General features: G+C 42.5%; 1 pseudogene; it reads right to left on the bottom strand.

Annotated features, from left to right (window-relative positions):
- Positions 1 to 12,941, bottom strand: part of LOC113893403 — a 65,721-nt pseudogene extending 52,780 nt beyond the window's left edge.
- Positions 12,942 to 18,752: the final 5,811 nt, after the last annotated feature.

Genomic DNA, 18,752 nt, shown 5'->3' with positions numbered 1-18,752 from the left:
CTTGGTTGAGCCTTTTCTATTGTCACATCCTCCACATACCAACATGATGGAGTGTGTGACTCTTTTAGACCCTATGAGTATGATAAACCTTGTTGCCCACAACTCATCTATGACCCTTCCCCCGGCCATGTAGCCACACCCTAGTGACCACTACATCAAAGAAAACAGAACAATTACCATGATGAGACTATGTCACAGAAGTTGAACCCAGAAGCTGGGTCTGTATTAAACTTTTGACCTCACCTCTCTGCCTCCTGTGATACATCACAAAGATCCTTCACCCAAGTATGCTCTAAAGGCTGTATCCATAATCTTGAGTCATTCTGGTAATAAGACAGAGGCTTTTCCTGCTAGAGATCCCCACACAGACCAGACAGGACTTACCTGAGCAGACTACTCCAGCATCCCAATCATGGGTGTAGCTATCATTACGATGATCTTTAATATTAGAATGCCTACAGTCACTGAGAGTTGACTCCACCCCTTCACACGAAGTATACGAAAGCCAAATGGGGCCAAGTCCTGGTCCAAAATAAGCCCCTCCAGGAAAACCAATGGCAGCTCCACACCCAGCTGTCTGCACACTACAGATGCATCCTTCAAGCTCCAGTTGTGATCATCCACTGTGCCCCATTCTCCTTGGTGCTTCACTTCCACTCTCCCCTCACAGCGGTGGGCTCCATCCTTCAACCTCAGCTCCAGAGCTGCAAAAGAGACACAGACACAGGACACGGGAAAGATTTTAGGAGATTTGCAGTGATATAACTATTTAAAATATTAGTTCTCTGAGGAGCAAAAAAGTGCATGGTATATAGTATTTGTTGACTTCTGTGGTATAAATATTCCCACTGTGGCACAACTCCCACTGTGCCATCACTGAACGTGGAGCAGGAAGGGAGGCACCAGATGTTTCTCATGAGCCTGTAGAATCAGCTCTACAGACACCACCAAGGACAGGCCTTCAGAGACTCTGGGTGCTGCCCTCCCTGTAGATGTGCCCAAGGCTACTAGGGCCAAGCTTCTCTATCTCAGTTACAGCTCATGGCCTGGGACCCAGGGAGGAATCCTCCCTCTACTTCCCTGTCCATAGGGAGCATCTCATCCAGATTAGAAACAGAGGGCTGTGGAAACAGGCTCTAAAATGTCCTGGCTATTCCTGCCATCTGGTATTCATGTCCTTGTGTAATCCACACTCAAATGTACCTAGTAACATGCATCTAACAAATGGAATTTGACAAAAGTGATCAGATGTCACTTTAGCAATTAAGTTAGACAACTCTGGTTTCTGCATATAAAAAGGAGTTCATTTGTAAGGACATCATAGATGGAGACATTACTAGTGTTCAACAACACTTTATGAACATATGGAAACAGTAATACTTCCTTCCACTGTTTGAAGTTAAGCATAACCCTGTGATCTGGATCATTCAATGAAGTCAAGAACAAATGACGTCAGTTCCACACAGAAATAGCCAGTATATTTTTCTACCACAGCAAATACTGAAGCCTTGTGCTGCCGTGGTAGCATAATGAAATTGTGGAGCATTCAACAGCCTAAGTGCTTGAAGAATTATGATAGCAGAAGTCCTGCCAAAGTGAACAGAACTTGTCATACAAGGATAAATTTGGTTTTTTTTTTTTTTTTTTTTTTTACTACAACATACCTAGCTTAACTTATATGCAGAGTACATCATGAGAAATGATGGGCTGGAAAACGCACAAGCTGGAATCAAGATTGCTGGGAGAAATATCAATCACTTCAGATATGCAGATGATGCCACCCTTATGGCAGAAAGTGAAGAGGAGCTAAAAAGCCTCTTGATGAAAGTGAAAGAGGAGAGTGAAAAAGTTGGCTTAAAGATCAACTTTCAGAAACTAAGATCATGGCATCTGGTCCCATCACTTCATGGGAAATAGATAGGGAAACAGTGGAAACAATGTCAGACTTTATTTTTTTGGGCTCCAAAATCACTGCAGATGGTGACTGCAGCCATGAAATTACAAGTTATGACCAACCTAGATAGCATATTGAAAAGCAGAGACATTACTTTGCCAACAAAGGTCTGTCTAGTCAAGGCTATAGTTTTTCCAGTGGTCATGTATGGATGCGAGAGTTGGCCCGTGAAGGAAGCTGAGTGCCGAAAAATTGATGCTTTTGAACTGTGGTGTTGGAGAAGACTCTTGAGAGTCCCTTGGACTGCAAGGAGATCTAACCAGTCCATTCTAAAGAAGATGAGCCCTGGGATTTGTTTGGAAGGAATGATGCTAAAGCTGAAACTCCAGTACTTTGGCCACCTCATGAGAAGAGTTGACTCATTGGAAAAGACTCTGATCCTGGGAGGGATTGGGGGCATGAAGAAAAGAGGATGAGAGAGGATGAGATGGCTGGATGGCATCAGCCACTCGATGGACGTGAGTTTGAGTGAACTCCGGGAGATGGTGATGGACAGGGAGGCCTAGCATACTGTGATTCATGGGGTCACAAAGAGTCAGACACGATGAGCGACTGAACTGAACTGACCTTAACCTAACTTACTTTTACTAAAATGGACAATAACAACAGAACACTGACAAAAAGAAAAACACTGAGATAAAGATTAGGTATATAAAATTGAGAAACACCTATACTAACATCTAAATCCCCAAGAACAAAAAGAGATGCCAGGGTAGAGTAGATTGAAACTTTTAATTTATTGAAAGGAAAATAAAAATGCCAACCTAAAATTCTACACTCAAAACCAGTCTCTCAAGGAATAAAGACCTCAAACGCACCATTACCAAAATGCTGATGCTAGGAGACAGCAGCCTCCATCCTCTTAAAAAAAAAGACCAAAAGGTAGACAGTGATCAGTAATAAAAACAGCTCCAGAAAGATCTGGAGTACTCTAAGAAGCTTGACCATGCCAAGACACTCTCATTTTGGTGGCATCATTCCATCCTTCAAACCAGCATCACTCAGAGTTTCTCTCACCAAGAGAGTAAGAGCAGGCTGAGTAACCAGTGTCCCTAGCCTTTGGGGGCACCATATGAAAGTCCTGCTTCAGGTTCGCTTCACGCAGACCTGCAAAGCTGAGCCAGTCTTATAGAGATGGCTAGGCATAAGAAAGAAGATCAAAGGACCAATAGCAACCGCATGACAGGAGAAATCACAGTTCACAGTGACCTTCTCTGCAGACAGATGCAGCAGATTTTACCCCTGAAGGAATTAATAACAGCACAGATGATTGTTTCCAGTAGTCAGTCATGTATGGATGTGTGAGTTGGACCATAAATAAAGCTGAATGCCAAAGAATGGATGCTTTCAAACTGTGGTGCTAGAGAAGACTCTTGAGAGTTCTTTGGACAGCAAGGAGATCAACCCAGTCAATCATAAAGGGAATCAACCCTGAATATTGATTGAAAGGATGGATGCTGAGGCTGAAGGTCCAATACTTTGGCCACCTGGTGCAAAGAGCTGACTCGTTGGAAAAGACCCTGATGTTGGGAAAGACTGAAGGACAAGGAGAAGAGCAGCACAGGATCAGATGGTCATATAGAATCACCAACTCAATGGACATGAGTTTGAGCAATGAACCATTGTTGGTCTCAGTCTTTGCTGCCTTCCTAGGCCTTCCCACAACCTGAGCACCTGCAACCATCATCTCCCCCCACAGAGGCACCTGCAACAGGGCCCTAAAGCCTAATGTGTGCACACCATTGCCTCTGGCCAAGACCACTGCTGGTCATGATTTCTAGGCTTTGGAGCCAGAGGAACTGTTGAGGATACCAACAACCATTCTAGTGACGGCAAGCCCCCTGCAACACTTGCAAGACACCACACAGTTGTCAATGCTGTGGACATCACCAGCCTGAGCCAAACAGATCTCATGTCCTCCCAGACCCAATGCCACCTTATGCCTCTGCTTTTGGCACCCTGCTGAACATTCCAGTGTTCCCCTACCCAGAGGTGAAAGGCTTTCCCTACTGAAATCATAATATAGATTCTGGTACAGATGACTGTTTTTATTAAATGTGCAGACATCTACAAGAGCATAAGACATCAAGAAGAATCGGAGAAGCAAAATCCCACCAAAGGAATACAGTAAACTTCCTGGGAAACTTGTTCTGGGATGGCGGAGGAATAGGATGGGGAGACCACTTTCTCCCCCACAAATTCATCAAAAGAACATTTAAACACTGTGTAAATTCCACAAAACAACTTCTGAATGCCGGCAGAGGACATCAGGCATCCAGAAAAGCAGCCCATTGTCTTCAAAAGGAGATTTTTAATTTTTGCTTTCTGGTATTTGTTATCAATTTTGTACCTTTAAGAACCCAATCTTCAGTACCCATTTTTACTTGGGAGCGAGATCACTGGCTTGACTGCTCTCTCCCCCTTTGGACTCTCCTTTTTCTCCACCAGGTCGCCTGTGTCTCTTTCTTAACCCCTCTCTGCTCTACCCAACTCTGTGAATTTCTGTGTGTTCCAGACGGTGGAGAACACTTAGGGAACTGATTACTGGCTGGATCTGTCTCTCTCCTTTTCATTCCCCCCCTTTATCCTCCTGGACACCTCTGTCTTCTTCCTCCCTCTTCTCTTCTCTGTATAATTCTGTGAACATCTCTGAGCGGTCCAATTGTGGAGTGCACATAAGGAAGTGATTACTGGCTAGCCTGCTCTCTCCTCTATTGATTCCACCTCATCTCATTTGGGTCACCTCTAACTTCCTCCTCCCTCTTCTCTTCTCCATGTGACTCTGTGAACCTCTCTGGGTGTCCCTCACTGTGGAGAAACTTTTTATTTTTAACCTAGATGTTTTATCAATGGTGTTGTATAGAAGGAGAAGTTTTGAGACTAACTGGAAAAAAAGACTGAAAACCAGAAGCAGGAGGCTTAAGTCCAAACCCTGACTCCAGGGAACTCCTGACTCCAGGGAACATTAATTGACGGGAGCTCATCAAATGCCTCCATACCTACACTGAAACCAAGCACCACACAAGGGCCAACAAGTTCCAGAGCAAGACATACCACACAAATTCTCCAGCAACACAGGAACACAGCCCTGAGCTCCAATATACAGGCTGCCCAAAGTTACTACAAAACAATAGATATCTCATAACTCATTACTGGACACTTCATTGCACTCCAGAGAGAAGAAATCCAGCTCCACCCACCAGAACACTGACACAAGCTTCCCTAACCAAGAAACCTTGACAAGCCACCTGTACAAACCCACACACAGTGAGAAAATGTCACAATAAAGAGAACTCCACAAACTGCCAGAATACAGAAAGGACACCCCAAACTCAGCAATACAAACAAGATGAAGAGACAGAGGAATACCCAGCAGGTAAAGGAACAGGATAAATGCCCACCAAACCAAACAAAAGAGGAAGAGATAGGGAATCTACCTGACAAAGAATTCCAAATAATGATAGTGAAAGTGATCCAAAATGTTGAAAGCAAAATGGAATCACAGATAAATAGCCTGGAGACAAGGACTGAGAAGATGCAAGAAAGGTTTAACAAGGACCTAGAAGAAATAAAAAAGAGTCAACATATAATGAATAATGCAATAAATGAGATTGAAAACACTCTGGAGGCAACAAATAGTAGAATAACAGAGGCAGAAGATAGGATTAGTGAATTAGAAGATAGAATGGTAGAAATAAATGAATCAGAGAGGAAAAAAGAAAAACGAATTAAAAGAAATGAGGACAATCTCAGAGACCTCCAGGACAATATTAAACACTACAATGTTCGAATCATAGGAGTCCCAGAAGAAGAAGACAAAAAGAAAGACCATAAGAAAATACTTGAGGAGATAATAGCTGAAAATTTCCCTAAAGTGGGGAAGGAAATAATCACCCAAGCCCAAGAAACCCAGAGAGTCCCAAACAGGATAAACCCAAGGCCAAACAGCCCAAGACACATATTAATCAAATTAACAAAGATCAAACACAAAAACAAATATTAAAAGCAGCAAGGAAAAAACAACTAATAACACACAAGGGAATTCCCATAAGGAGAACAGCTGATCTTTCAATAGAAACTCTTCAAGCCAGGAGGGAATGGCAAGACATACTTAAAGTGATGAAAGAAAATAACCTACAGCCCAGATTACTGTACCCAGCAAAGATCTCATTCAAATATGAAGGAGAAATCAAAAGCTTTACAGACAAGGAAAAGCTGAGAGAATTCAGCACCACCAAACCAGCTCTACAACAAATACTAAAGGATATTCTCTAGACAGGAAACACAAAAGGGTGGATAAACTCGAACCCAAAACAATAAAGTAAATGGCAACGGGATCATACTTATCAATAATTACCTTAAACATAAATGGGTTGAATGCCCCAACCAAAAGACAAAGACTGGCTGAATGGATACAAAAACAAGACCCCTATATTTGTTGTCTACAAGAGACCCATCCCAAAACAGGGGACACATACAGACTGAATGAAGGGCTGGAAAAAGATTTTCCATGCAAATAGAGACCAAAAGAAATCAGAAGTAGCAATACTCATATCAGATAAAATAGACTTTAAAACAAAGGCTGTGAAAAGAGACAAAGAAGGTCACTACATAATGATCAAAGGATCAATCCAAGAAGAAGATATAGCAATTATAAATATATATGCACCCAACACGGGAGCACCACAGTATGTAAGACAAATGCTAACAAGTATGAAAGGGGAAATTAACAATAACACAATCATAGTGGGAGACTTTAATACCCCACTCACACCTATGGATAGATCAACTAAACAGAAAATAAACAAGGAAACACAAACTTTAAATGATACAATAGACCAGTTAGACCTAATTGATATCTATAGGACATTTCACTACAAAACAATGAATTTCTCTTTTTTCTCAAGCGCACATGGACCTTCTCCAGGATAGATCACATCCTGGGCCATAAATCTAGCCTTGGTAAATTCACAAAACTTGAAAGCATTCCAAGCATCTTTTCTGACCACAATGCAGTAAGATTAGATCTCAGTCACAGGAGAAAAACTATTAAAAATTCCAACATATGGAGGCTGAACAACATGCTGCTGAATAACCAACAAATCATAGAAGAAATAAAAAAAGAAATCAAAATTTGCATATAAACAAATGAAAATGAAAACACAACAACCCAAAACCTGTGGGACACTGTAAAAGCAGTGCTAAGGGGAAAGATCATAGCAATACAGGCATACCTCAAGAAACAAGAAAAAACTCAAATAAATAACCTAACTCTACACCTAAAGCAACTAGAAAAGGAAGAAATTAAGGACCCCAGGGTTGGTAGAAGGAAACAAATCTTAAAAATTAGGGCAGAAATAAATGCAAAAGAAACCATAGCAAAAATCAACAAAGCCAAAAGCTGGTTCTTTGAAAGGATAAATAAAATTGAAAAACCATTAGCCAGACTCATCAAGAAACAAAGGGAGAAAAATCAAATCAATAAAATTAGAAATGAAAATGGAGAGATCACAACAGACAACACAGAAATACAAAGGATCATAAGAGACTACTATCAGCAATTGTATGCCAATAAAATGGACAACGTGGAATAAATGGACAAATTCTTAGAAAAGTTCAACTTTCCAAAACTGAACCAGGAAGAAATAGAAAATCTTAACAGACCCATCACAAGCACAGAAATTGAAACTGTAATCAGAAATCTTCCAGCAAACAAAAGCCCAGGTCCAGATGGCTTCACAGCTGAATTCTACCAAAAATTTAGAGAAGAGCTAACACCTATCCTACTCAAACTCTTCCAGAAAATTGCAGAGGAAGGTAAACTTCCAAACTCATTCCATGAGGCCACCATCACCCTAATCCCAAAACCTGACAAAGATCCCACAAAAAAAGAAAACTACAGGCCAATATCACTGATGAACATAGATGCAAAAATCCTTAACAAAATTCTAGGAATCTGAATCCAACAACACATTAAAAAGATCATACACCATGACCATGGTAAAGTGGGCTTTATCCCAGGGATGCAAGGATTCTTAAATATCTGCAAATCAAACAATATAATACACCACAGTAACAAATTGAAAAATAAAAACCATATGATTATCTCAATAGATGCAGAGAAAGCCTTTGACAATATTCAACATTCATTTATGATACAAATTCTCCAGAAAGCAGGAATAGAAGGAACATACCTCAACATAATAAAAGCTATATATGACAAACCCACAGCAAACATTATTCTAAATGGTAAAAAATTGAAAGCATTTCCCCTAAAGTCAGGAACAAGACAAGGGTGTCCACTCTCACCACTACTATTCAACATAGTTTTGGAAGTTTTGGCCACAGCAATCAGAGCAGAAAAAGAAATAAAAGGATTCCAAATTGGAAAAGAAGAAGTAAAACTCTCACTGTTTGCATATGACATGATCCTCTACATAGAAAATCCTAAAGACTCCATCAGAAAATTACTAGAACTAATCAATGAGTATAGTAAAGCTGCAGAATATAAAATCAACACACAGAAATCCCTTGCATTCCTATACACTAATAATGAGAAAATAGAGAAATTAAGGAAACGATTCCATTCACCATTGCAATGAAAATAATAAAATACTTAGGAATATATCTACCTAAAGAAACTAAAGACCTATATATAGAAAACTATAAAACACTGGTGAAAGAAATCAAAGAGGACACTAATAGATGGAGAAATATACCATGTTCATGGATTGGAAGAATCAATATAGTGAAAATGAGTATACTACCAAAAGCAATTTATAGATTCAATGCAATCCCTATCAAGCTACCAATGGTATTCTTCACAGAATTAGAACAAATAATTTCACAATTTGTATGGAAATACAAAAAACCTCGAATAGCCAAAGCAATCTTGAGAAAGAAGAATGGAACTGGAGAAGTCAACCTGCCTGACTTCAGGCTCTAGTACAAAGCCACAGTCATCAAGACAGTACAGTACTGGCACAAAGACAGAAATATAGATCCATGGAACAAAATAGAAAGCCCAGAGATAAATCTATGCACCTATGGACACCTTATCTTTGACAAAGGAGGCAAGAATATACAATGGATTAAAGACAATCTTTTTAACAAGTGGTGCTGGGAAAACTGGTCAACCACTTGTAAAAGAATGAAACTAGAACACTTTCTAACACCATACACAAAAATAAACTCCAAATGGATTAAAGATCTAAACGTCAGACCAGAAACTATAAAACTCCTAGAGAAGAATATAGGCAAAACACTCTCTGACATACATCACAGCAGGATCCTCTATGACCCATCTCCCAGAATATTGGAAATAAAAGCAAAAATAAACAAATGGGACCTAATTAAACTTAAAATCTTCTGCACAACAAAGGAAACTATAAGTAAGGTGAAAAGACAGCCTTCAGAATGGGAGAAAATAATAGCAAATGAAGCAACTGACAAACAACTAATCTCAAAAATGTACAAGCAACTCCTACAGCTCAATTCCAAAAAAATAAATGACCCAATCAAAAAATGGGCCAAAGAACTAAATAGACATTTCTCCAAAGAAGACATACTGATGGCTAAGAAACACATGAAAAGATGCTCAACATCACTCATTATCAGAGAAATGCAAATCAAAACCACTATGAGGTACCATTTCACGCCAGTCAGAATGGCTGCAATCCAAAAGACTACAAGCAATAAATGCTGGAGAGGGTGTGGAGAAAAGGGAACTCTCTTACACTGTTGGTGGGAATGCAAACTAGTACAGCCACTATGGAGAACAGTGTGGAGATTCCTTAAAAAAACTGGAAATAGAACTTCCTTATGACCCAGGAATACCACTGCTGGGCATACACACTGAGGAAACCAGAAGGGAAAGAGACACATGTATCCCAATGTTCATTGCAGCACTGTTTATAATAGCCAGGACATGGAAGCAACCTAGATGTCCATCAGCAGATGAATGGATAAGAAAGCTGTGGTACATATACACAATGGAGTATTACTCAGCCATTAAAAAGAATACATTTGAATCAGTTCTAATGAGGTGGATGAAACTGGAGCCTATTTTACAGAGTGAAGTAAGCCAGAAAGAAAAACACCAATACAGTATACTAACACATATATATGGAATTTAGAAAGATGGTAGCAATAACCCTGTATACGAGACAGCAAAAGAGACACTGATATATAGAATAGTCTTGTGGACTCTGTGGGAGATGGACAGGGAGAGGGTGGGATGATTTGGGAGAATGGCATTGAAACATGAATAATATCCTATATGAAACAAGTTGCCAGTCCAGGTTCGATGAACGATACTGGATGCTTGAGGCTGGTGCACTGGGACAACTCAGAGGGATGATACGGGGAGGGAGGAGGGTTCAGGATGGGGAACACGTGTATACCTGTGGCGGATTCATGTTGATATATGGCAAAACCAATACAATATTGTAAAGTTAAAAAATAAAAAGAAAAAAATAACAGAACTATAAAAAAAAAAAAGAAGAACCTCCTGTAACCAGCTCAAAGTAATGGAAATCCAGGAATTGCCCAATGAAGAATTCAAAATAATAGTTCAAAAGATGATCAGAGTGTTTCAAGATAACTCAAATACTTAATGATACCAATAAAACAATGCAAATAAAATAAGAAGAACAATAAAGATATATAAAATATTTTTTAAAAAAGAACTAACCAGATATTTTGAAACTGAATAATAAATGAATGGGCTTCCCAGTTGGCACTAGTGGTAAAGAAGCCACCTGCAAATGCAGGAGATGTAAGAGACTCGGGTTCAATCCCTGGGTCCAGAAGATCCCCTGGAGAAGGGCATGGCAACCCACTTCAGTATTCTTGCCTGAAGAATCCCATGGACAGAAGAGTTTACAGTCTATAGGGTCACAAAGATTCAGACATGACTGAGGCGACTTAGCATCCACACAATATAATGAGTAATCTTAAAAGTTCAATACAGAGATTCAACAACAGACTTGACCGAGGGAAAGAAAAAGAAAAAAGAATCAATGAGTTAGAAGAAAGATCAGTTGAAAGTATCCACGCAGAGAAGCAAAAAGAGAAAGAAAGGAATATAGAAAGCCAGTGGGAACTATGGACACCATAAAGAGGAACAATGTATGCAATGGAGTCAGGGCAGGAGAAGTGAGGGAGAAAAGAATTAAGGGCTGAGGACCTCCTGGTGGTGCAGTGGATAAGAGTCCACCTGCCAGTGCAGGGGACATCAGTTCAATCCCTGGTACAGGAAGATTCCACATGCCGCAGGGCAACTAAGCCAGTGTGCCACAACTACTGAAACCTGTGCACCTAGAGCCTGTGGTCTACAGCAAGAGAAGCCACTGCAGTGAGAAGTCTGTGCACTGCAGCGAAGAGTAGCCCCTGCTTACCACAACTAGAGAAATCCTGTATGCAAGGAAGGAGACCTAGCACAGCCAAAAATAAATAATTAAAACAGAAAGGAGAAAACACAGGCTGAGAATTTCCCAAACCTAGGGAAAGATCTGGACATCTAAGTTCAAGAAGCTAATAAGTCACCCCAAAATTTCAATCCAAAGTAACCTTTTCTAAGACTCACAGAGTTAACTGTCCAAATGCAAAGACAAAGAATTCTAAAGGTCTAAAGAGAAGAAAAAATTCTGTCACCCAAGAGGACTCCCATAAGGAGATCAGTGGATTTGTCCAAGGAAACCTTGCAGACCATGAAGAAAGATTAACACACTCCACCCTCACTCAGTGGAAAGCAGTTCCAGGGAGGGACAGGAGACGGCATGAGAGAAAGTGCTCCCTACAGAGTCACAGCAGATCCTGGGAGGGGAAAGGACCGTCCCAGGCCCCCAGCACATCAGGAAACATCCTAGGGACCAGGGCAGGGACTTGGGAACTTATACACCTGAGGCTGTGCTTCAACTGATCTCTACAGACAAAAGGTCCCCTCTCCTGGCTGCAGGCTCCTCTGCTCCACAATGAACACCTGGTGGGAGCAGGTGAGGCCAGCAAGCAGAGCCTCTCATAGAGCCTAGTGCTGGGCAGACAGGGCAACAAGCAGAGGGGAGCCCGGGGGATGGGGGAGAGGAGCCAGAGAGAGTCAGGCAGGTGCGCCATTATCTCTGATCTGGTCACATGCAGCAGCATGACACCCAGCCCTGTGGACACCCTGTGTGCTTCACAGACCAACGGACTCAGTCCTTGCTCAGCAGCCCTGTTCCTGTCACACAGACAGACTATACCACCCCTTACACACACATGCACACACACACTCACACACACACACACCCTCACACACACACACAACATCACATACCCTCAAACACTCCTCACACAGTCCACAAACACACACATTCTTCACACCCTCACTCGCACATTCTATTCACACATACACACACCTTCACATACACACACCCTCACACATTCCTCACATACTCACAGACATACTACTCATACCCTTACAAACACACACCCTCACATACTCCTTACCTTCACACACACACACACATACAGAGCCTACAGGAGCACAGACACAGGAAACACGGGGAACCCAGCAGGAGTGCTCACACACCAGGCACATGGAGTATGTGGTAACAGCCCAGAGTCCCAGCTGAGGTCAGTTGCTGGACCTTCCACACACTGGGAGCCACTGGGACTCCTAGAAGCTCCCTGAGAACAAGGGAGACAGTGGAGGGACTCAGGCTGACCCAGCTCAGTCTAGACCAAACCTCACAGCTCTGTAAAATCTGCCACTATGACCAGTGGAGCCCCCACAGGAGACGGACCAGTGTTCACAGTCATCGTGGCTCCTTTTTGGTCAAAAATACTGAGACCGTGGCTCCACAGATCCAGACACCTTTCCTTTCACCACAATGTCCACTCTCTGCTGTGGACCCAGGACAAAGGGGCATTGCTTACCTTGATCACCCACCACGGTGCCGAGGAGGAGGACACAGAGTCCCCGCAGGGAGAGATGTGTGCCCAGAGCCATCCTGACCCCACGTCCTCAAGGTCACAGTCCCAGCTGCAGGATCAGCCTGTGAGGAGCGTCAGGGTGCCGACTGGGTCTATATAGACCACCCCTTACACCCTCCCTCCTCAGAGCCAATAGCAACACCTTTCACCATTTCAGGTACTATCGGAGGCTGCATCTGCCCCTTTCTGGACACCAATGAGCTTCTGAATCTTCCACATCTCCTTATATGAACAACACAGTCCTTTGACCTCCTGCTTCCGTGGTCCTGAGAGCCGGGTCCCCTGACCAGGACTGGGATAGAAAAGGTGCATCAAAAACCATGAGTGCCTTTCTCTCTCCTAATCACCCTGGTCAACATCTGCAGACTGTGAGATCTCACAGGGTCTGGGTGTGGGATCTGTTGACCCATGGAGAATATCTTTTGTACAATCATGTAATGATTTTCCCCAGCACTGAGCTCAGGGTGGAAGCAGAGACCTACAAGAAGTCTTGAAATACAATCATATTTATCAGGTCAGCAGAAAATGAGGGCCAGGAGTACATGAATTCACAGGTGACTGTGGAGGCATGAAGTGAGACCCATCAAGTTGGGCGGATAAGATTGCAGGTCTTTTCCCCCTTCTCAGAATGATCTGGAGATTGGGTCCTGGAGCACAGGCCTGCATGCTCAGTCGTGTCTGACTCTTTGCAACCCCTGCACTGTAGCTCGGCAGCCTCCTCTGTCCAGTGGATTTCCCAGGCAAGAGTACTGGAGTCAGTGACTATTTCCTTCTAAAGGGATCTTTCTGACTCAAGGATCAAAACCATGTCACCTGTGTCTCCTGCACTGGCAGGCGGGTTCCCTATAGGGACGTTCAGACATGTTACATCTCTGTCCCTTTATTGCATTTCATTTTATGTGAAGTATCTCTTTCAGCTAGTCACCAAAAAATGTTTATGGAGAGAAAGAGATTGCTATTAAAGGAAACAAACAGAGGAGGAATCATCATTCAACTCTAGTCTTCCAAAATTGTAGCAGGGATCTCTAGAAGAAAGCGCGGAGCTTCCCTGATGGCTCAGCAGTAAAGAATCTGCCCGCAAAGCAGGAGATGTAGGTTTGATCCCTGGATCAGGAAGATCCCCTGGATAAGGAAATGGCAACCCACTCCAGTGTTCTTGCCTGGAGAATTCTGTGGACAGAAGGACCTGGTGGTCCTTTCATGTCCAATGCAGTCCATCGCTTTGAAGAAAGTCAGACACAACAAAGGAACTAAACAACAACAAGAAAATTATAGTTTAGAAAGACTAAAGTTTTCTAAACTTCACATTTATCCCGCTTGTAAGCTGAGAGTATAGTTTGATAAGATTCAGAATACATTTGTATTATAAACCATAACTAAAGAATATGCAAAATGTAATTTAAGGCAACAGCTCCAGACAGAAGGGGAAATAGAAAGTCTTCTTCTACATGATAGCTGCATGTGATGGGGAAAGAAGGGGTGAGTGAAGCAGAAAACAGAAGGGGTTCATGCTTCCTGGAACCATCAGTTGACCCCACCTCCTCAGTTTTGCATTTAAGAAGAAAGGTGGCAGCAAGAGTGGAATCCCAGGTGGGTTGATGGGACAGATACAAGCAGAAGGGACTGATGTCCAGTATAGCCACTGATGCCTTGTTTTGTTTCCACTGATCAGAGAAGCTCTCAGATGCTTCCCAGAAAGTAATCCTGGGATGAGTATAGAACTGAGAAGGACCATAAGGGATGCAAGAGAGAGCTCCCCCATCAAAATTCAAGGTCACTAATGTGCTGCCCCCTTTCCTCATGCCCCCTCAGGCTCAAGATTCCCATGATGCAGCCCTGTGGTCCAAACAACCCCAGACTGAGGCCCCCTCATCCTGACTCTTTCTTTTCAGCACAGACATGGAAGGAAGCATCTGTGACACACAGGCCCCAGGGTCCCCACCAGAGCTCAGAGACAGCTTCATGAGCCACACACACATGCCCACCTTAATGTCTCAGCCTGGCCAACACCCAGGGCAGCTGCTGGCCATTTAACAGCCCTGCCACATCCCACACCAGAAGGACCCTCATCCTGGTCCGCAGGCACAGCTTCTCTGTCCTGTAATACCCATCCTTTCTTCTTGAGACTCAGGAGAAAAGACAATTAAACACAAGCTTTCCTCCCTCTAAATATGCTAATATTTACCCATTATTTATACAAGATTCACTTCCTTGTCATCTGGTCCTCTCACTCTCAAGCCCAGTGACTGTACCTGAGCCCCATCTCCTATATCTGGACCTTTAACACATTAATGATAAAAACTGATTATAAATATCAAAACCAAAATTTAAAGTCAGGGGCTGGAGAAGGACCAAGATCTGCTCAGTTACTTAGAATTGATGCTCTACTCCCTCTGGGCCCAAAGTCATCATTCCTTACCCAGTTATGGACTCCACAGCATCACCAGAAACCATGGGACAGACACCTAGAACACAGGACGTGCTTTCTGGGGTTGAGTATCCCTCCCACAAAATGACACACAGATGCATTTAGTGAACCAGGTACACACGGTCTCACTCACCTTGGGGACTGAGATCTCACAGGTAAGACACTGTTGAGGGTTCCAGACTCTCTTGTAGGGAAGGAGGGGCTGGAAAGGAGATGCTTACTCAGGGCTTGCAGGCTGTCCCCAGGCAGCACCCTCTAACCCAGAGCTGGGGGTGCAGGGTCAACATGGACCAACTCACCCTCGGAAGAAGTTACTTCTTCTCTGACACATAAGAAAATCTCAGTGTCCAATCTCATTCAAGATTTGAGAAGGAAAGTTTTAGAGAGGACACTAACCCAGCTGTGTCCACAGTGAACTTGAGAGAGTGGAAGGCAGGGGTCAGGAGAACAGACTGGGGAGCCAGACTGCCTGGTCTTGACTCACAGTTTAGCTGCATGCCATGTGTGGGCCTTGAACAGGGTTCTTACACTCTCTGATTAGTAAAAGGAGGGTTGTGATCGTGCCTAGATTACTGAGTTTTGGTGAGGATTAAGTAAGTTGGCATTAGCATGTGATATTACAACACTAGTTTACAGTAGTACATGCGCTGATGCTGATGTGCTCAGTCATGGCCGACTCTGCGACCCCATGGACTGTAGCCCACCAGCTTCCTCTGTCCATGGAATTTTCCAGACAATAGCAGTAGTACATAGTAGCAGTATTATGTACTACTGTTATCTTGCCTTCCTGATGACTCAGATGGTAAAGAATCTGCCTGCAATGCAGATCTTAGTTCAATCCCTGGGTCAGGAAGATCCTCTAGAGAAGGAAATGGCAACCCACTTCAATATTCTTGCCTGGGAAATCCCATGGGCAGAGGAGCCTGGAAGGGCTACCATCCATGGAGTCGCAAAGAGTTAGTCATTACTGAGTGACTAACACACACACACACACACACACACAGTAGTCGTAAAGAAGCAGAGTTAGGGCATCTCCCCCCATCTCGTCACAGGAATCCCAGGACTCTAGAACAGGAATTCAATTCTGTTACCTGGAGCCTTGGCTGTGGCTCTTGGAATTCTCTTAGGAACTATAGGCTGTGATGGTGATTGGTGACAATCAGAGTTGTGAGTCTTCTACACATCACCCCTTCTCTCTGTGCCCCATGCAACTGGTCAAGAACCTCAATATTACCATCGGAGAGCTTTTGTGAATTAAGTTGTTTACTTAATCATTTTACTTTATGTAAATGTAAACTCGAATGTACTTGGCAAAACATTTTGCATCTAATTCCCCTTCATATCCCCAATGCCTGGCTAATTAAAAATCCTAAATGATGTCTTTTGTGTGCCTGAATGAATGATGTCAGCCTGATATTTTACACAAATCATTTCAATCAAAAAGAAATCTTTTGAGAAATAATTTAACTTGTGAGGATGTAACAGCACAATGCAAGCTGCATCATTTGTTTTAATGATATTTCAATACTGTTAAATGGTATGAGCTATATATGGTTCACTTCAACACCTTTCTGCAATGAATGCAGTAAATTACAATAACTAGAAACAACCTCGGAGAAGGCAATGGCACCCCACTCCAGTACTCTTGCCTGGAAAATTTCATGGACGCAGGAGCCTGGTAAGCTGCAGTCCATGGGGATGCAAAGAGTCAGACACGACTGAGCGACTTCCCTTTCACTTTTTTTTTTTTGACTGAACTGATACTGCTTTTTAATTGAAGTATAGTTGATTTACAGTGTTAGTTTCTAGTATAGAGCAAAGTGATTCAGTTATACATATATATACATATATCCTTTTTAATATTATTTTTCATTATAATTTACTATAAGATTGAATATAGTTCCATGTGTTGTACAGTAGGACTTTGTTGTATAGATGTTAGTGTGTATCTGCTAATTCCCAACTCCTAATTTATCCCTCCCTGCTCCCCTTTCCCCCATTGGTAACCGTAAGAGTGTTTTCTATGTCTGTGAGTCTGCATCTGTTTTGTTTTGTTTTGTTTTGTTTTTAACTTTACAATATTGTATTGGTTTTGCCATATATCAAAATGAATCTGCCACAGGTATACATGTGTTCCCCATCCTGAACACTCCTTCCTCCTCCCTCCCCACACCATCCCTCTGGGTTGTCCTTTTCACTTTCATGCATTGGAGAAGGAAATGGCAACCCAGTCCAGTGTTCTTGCCTGGAGAATCCCAGGGACGGGGGAATCTGGTGGGCTTCCATCTATGGGGTCGCACAGAGTCAGATACAACTGAAGCGACTTAGCAGCAGCAGCAACAGCAGAAACAGCCTAGCCCCAGTACAAGAGCAGTGCTGAGACAGCCAGTTCTAAACACATATAAATGCTGCAAATCTCTTTGCATATCTGAAGATTAAAGAAGACAAACCACACTGCACTGACAGGTGAAGACCATGAAGCCTCCTGTTCTGGTCTTAATCAGATATGGCCAAGTGGTCAGGATGTTTACGTATTTATCATTTGGCACTTTTTCAATTCAAACCACACACAACTGTAACAGGAAGCAATTTTGTTATAAAAAAATGTGAACAGCTTCTGTGTTGAATTAGAAGTGCAGAAGCAAAGAGCAGAAAAAATCTTGTTCTTTTACTTAGGCTAACTATTTGTCCTTATGGATTGTAAAGAAATACAATGTGTAGCATTATTATTTCCAAATCACCATGAGAATATGGTGGTTTCAGAGGTTCAATAATCTCTTTGCTAGGAAAGTTAATAATTAAACCTTCTTGCTTGAGGAAAATTTCCTCAGGACCAATCAGAGTGACTAAAATACAAACTATAAAGAGGCATACAACTCTAAGGGAAAATTATTAACTGAGTTGTTATACCAAAGCGTTGGAGACCTGCCTCACCATCTGTGTTCTTTGCATGGATGGGACCAAGGTTCGTAAAGACTTATTTACCAAAGACCACTTCATCACCAGGTCATGAAGGAAAGCGAGGTTATGAGCTGGTGATGTCCAGCCCATTACCTCTGTTCAGCCCTTTACAGTCTGTACCCATCAAACAAAGAGTGTGGCACTGAATTGGCCTCATTCACTCCTCCATAGTGCAACACCAGATACCCAGAGACAACAGCAGATCAAAGCTAAGAAATCAAAGACAAGCAGATTCTAAGTGGAGAGCATGCAGACCAAGGACCTTCCCCACTGCTGTTGGAAACAAAGAAGCTCTCCCACCCTAGACACCACCTGTGGGAGGAGCGACAAGAAGGTGCCTCCTTAAACAGAGAAAAATCAGTCTGAGCAGGGAGCTTGAACTAGAAATGACAAAACAATTATACAATGAACCCGAGCTACGTTGAGGGACAAATTTTA

The sequence above is a fragment of the Bos indicus x Bos taurus genome, chromosome 5, assembly GCF_003369695.1.
Source record: "Bos indicus x Bos taurus breed Angus x Brahman F1 hybrid chromosome 5, Bos_hybrid_MaternalHap_v2.0, whole genome shotgun sequence".
NCBI classification, from domain to species: domain Eukaryota; kingdom Metazoa; phylum Chordata; class Mammalia; order Artiodactyla; family Bovidae; genus Bos; species Bos indicus x Bos taurus.
Note: the sequence above shows the minus strand (reverse complement) of the source record. Positions and strands in the feature narration are given on the sequence as shown.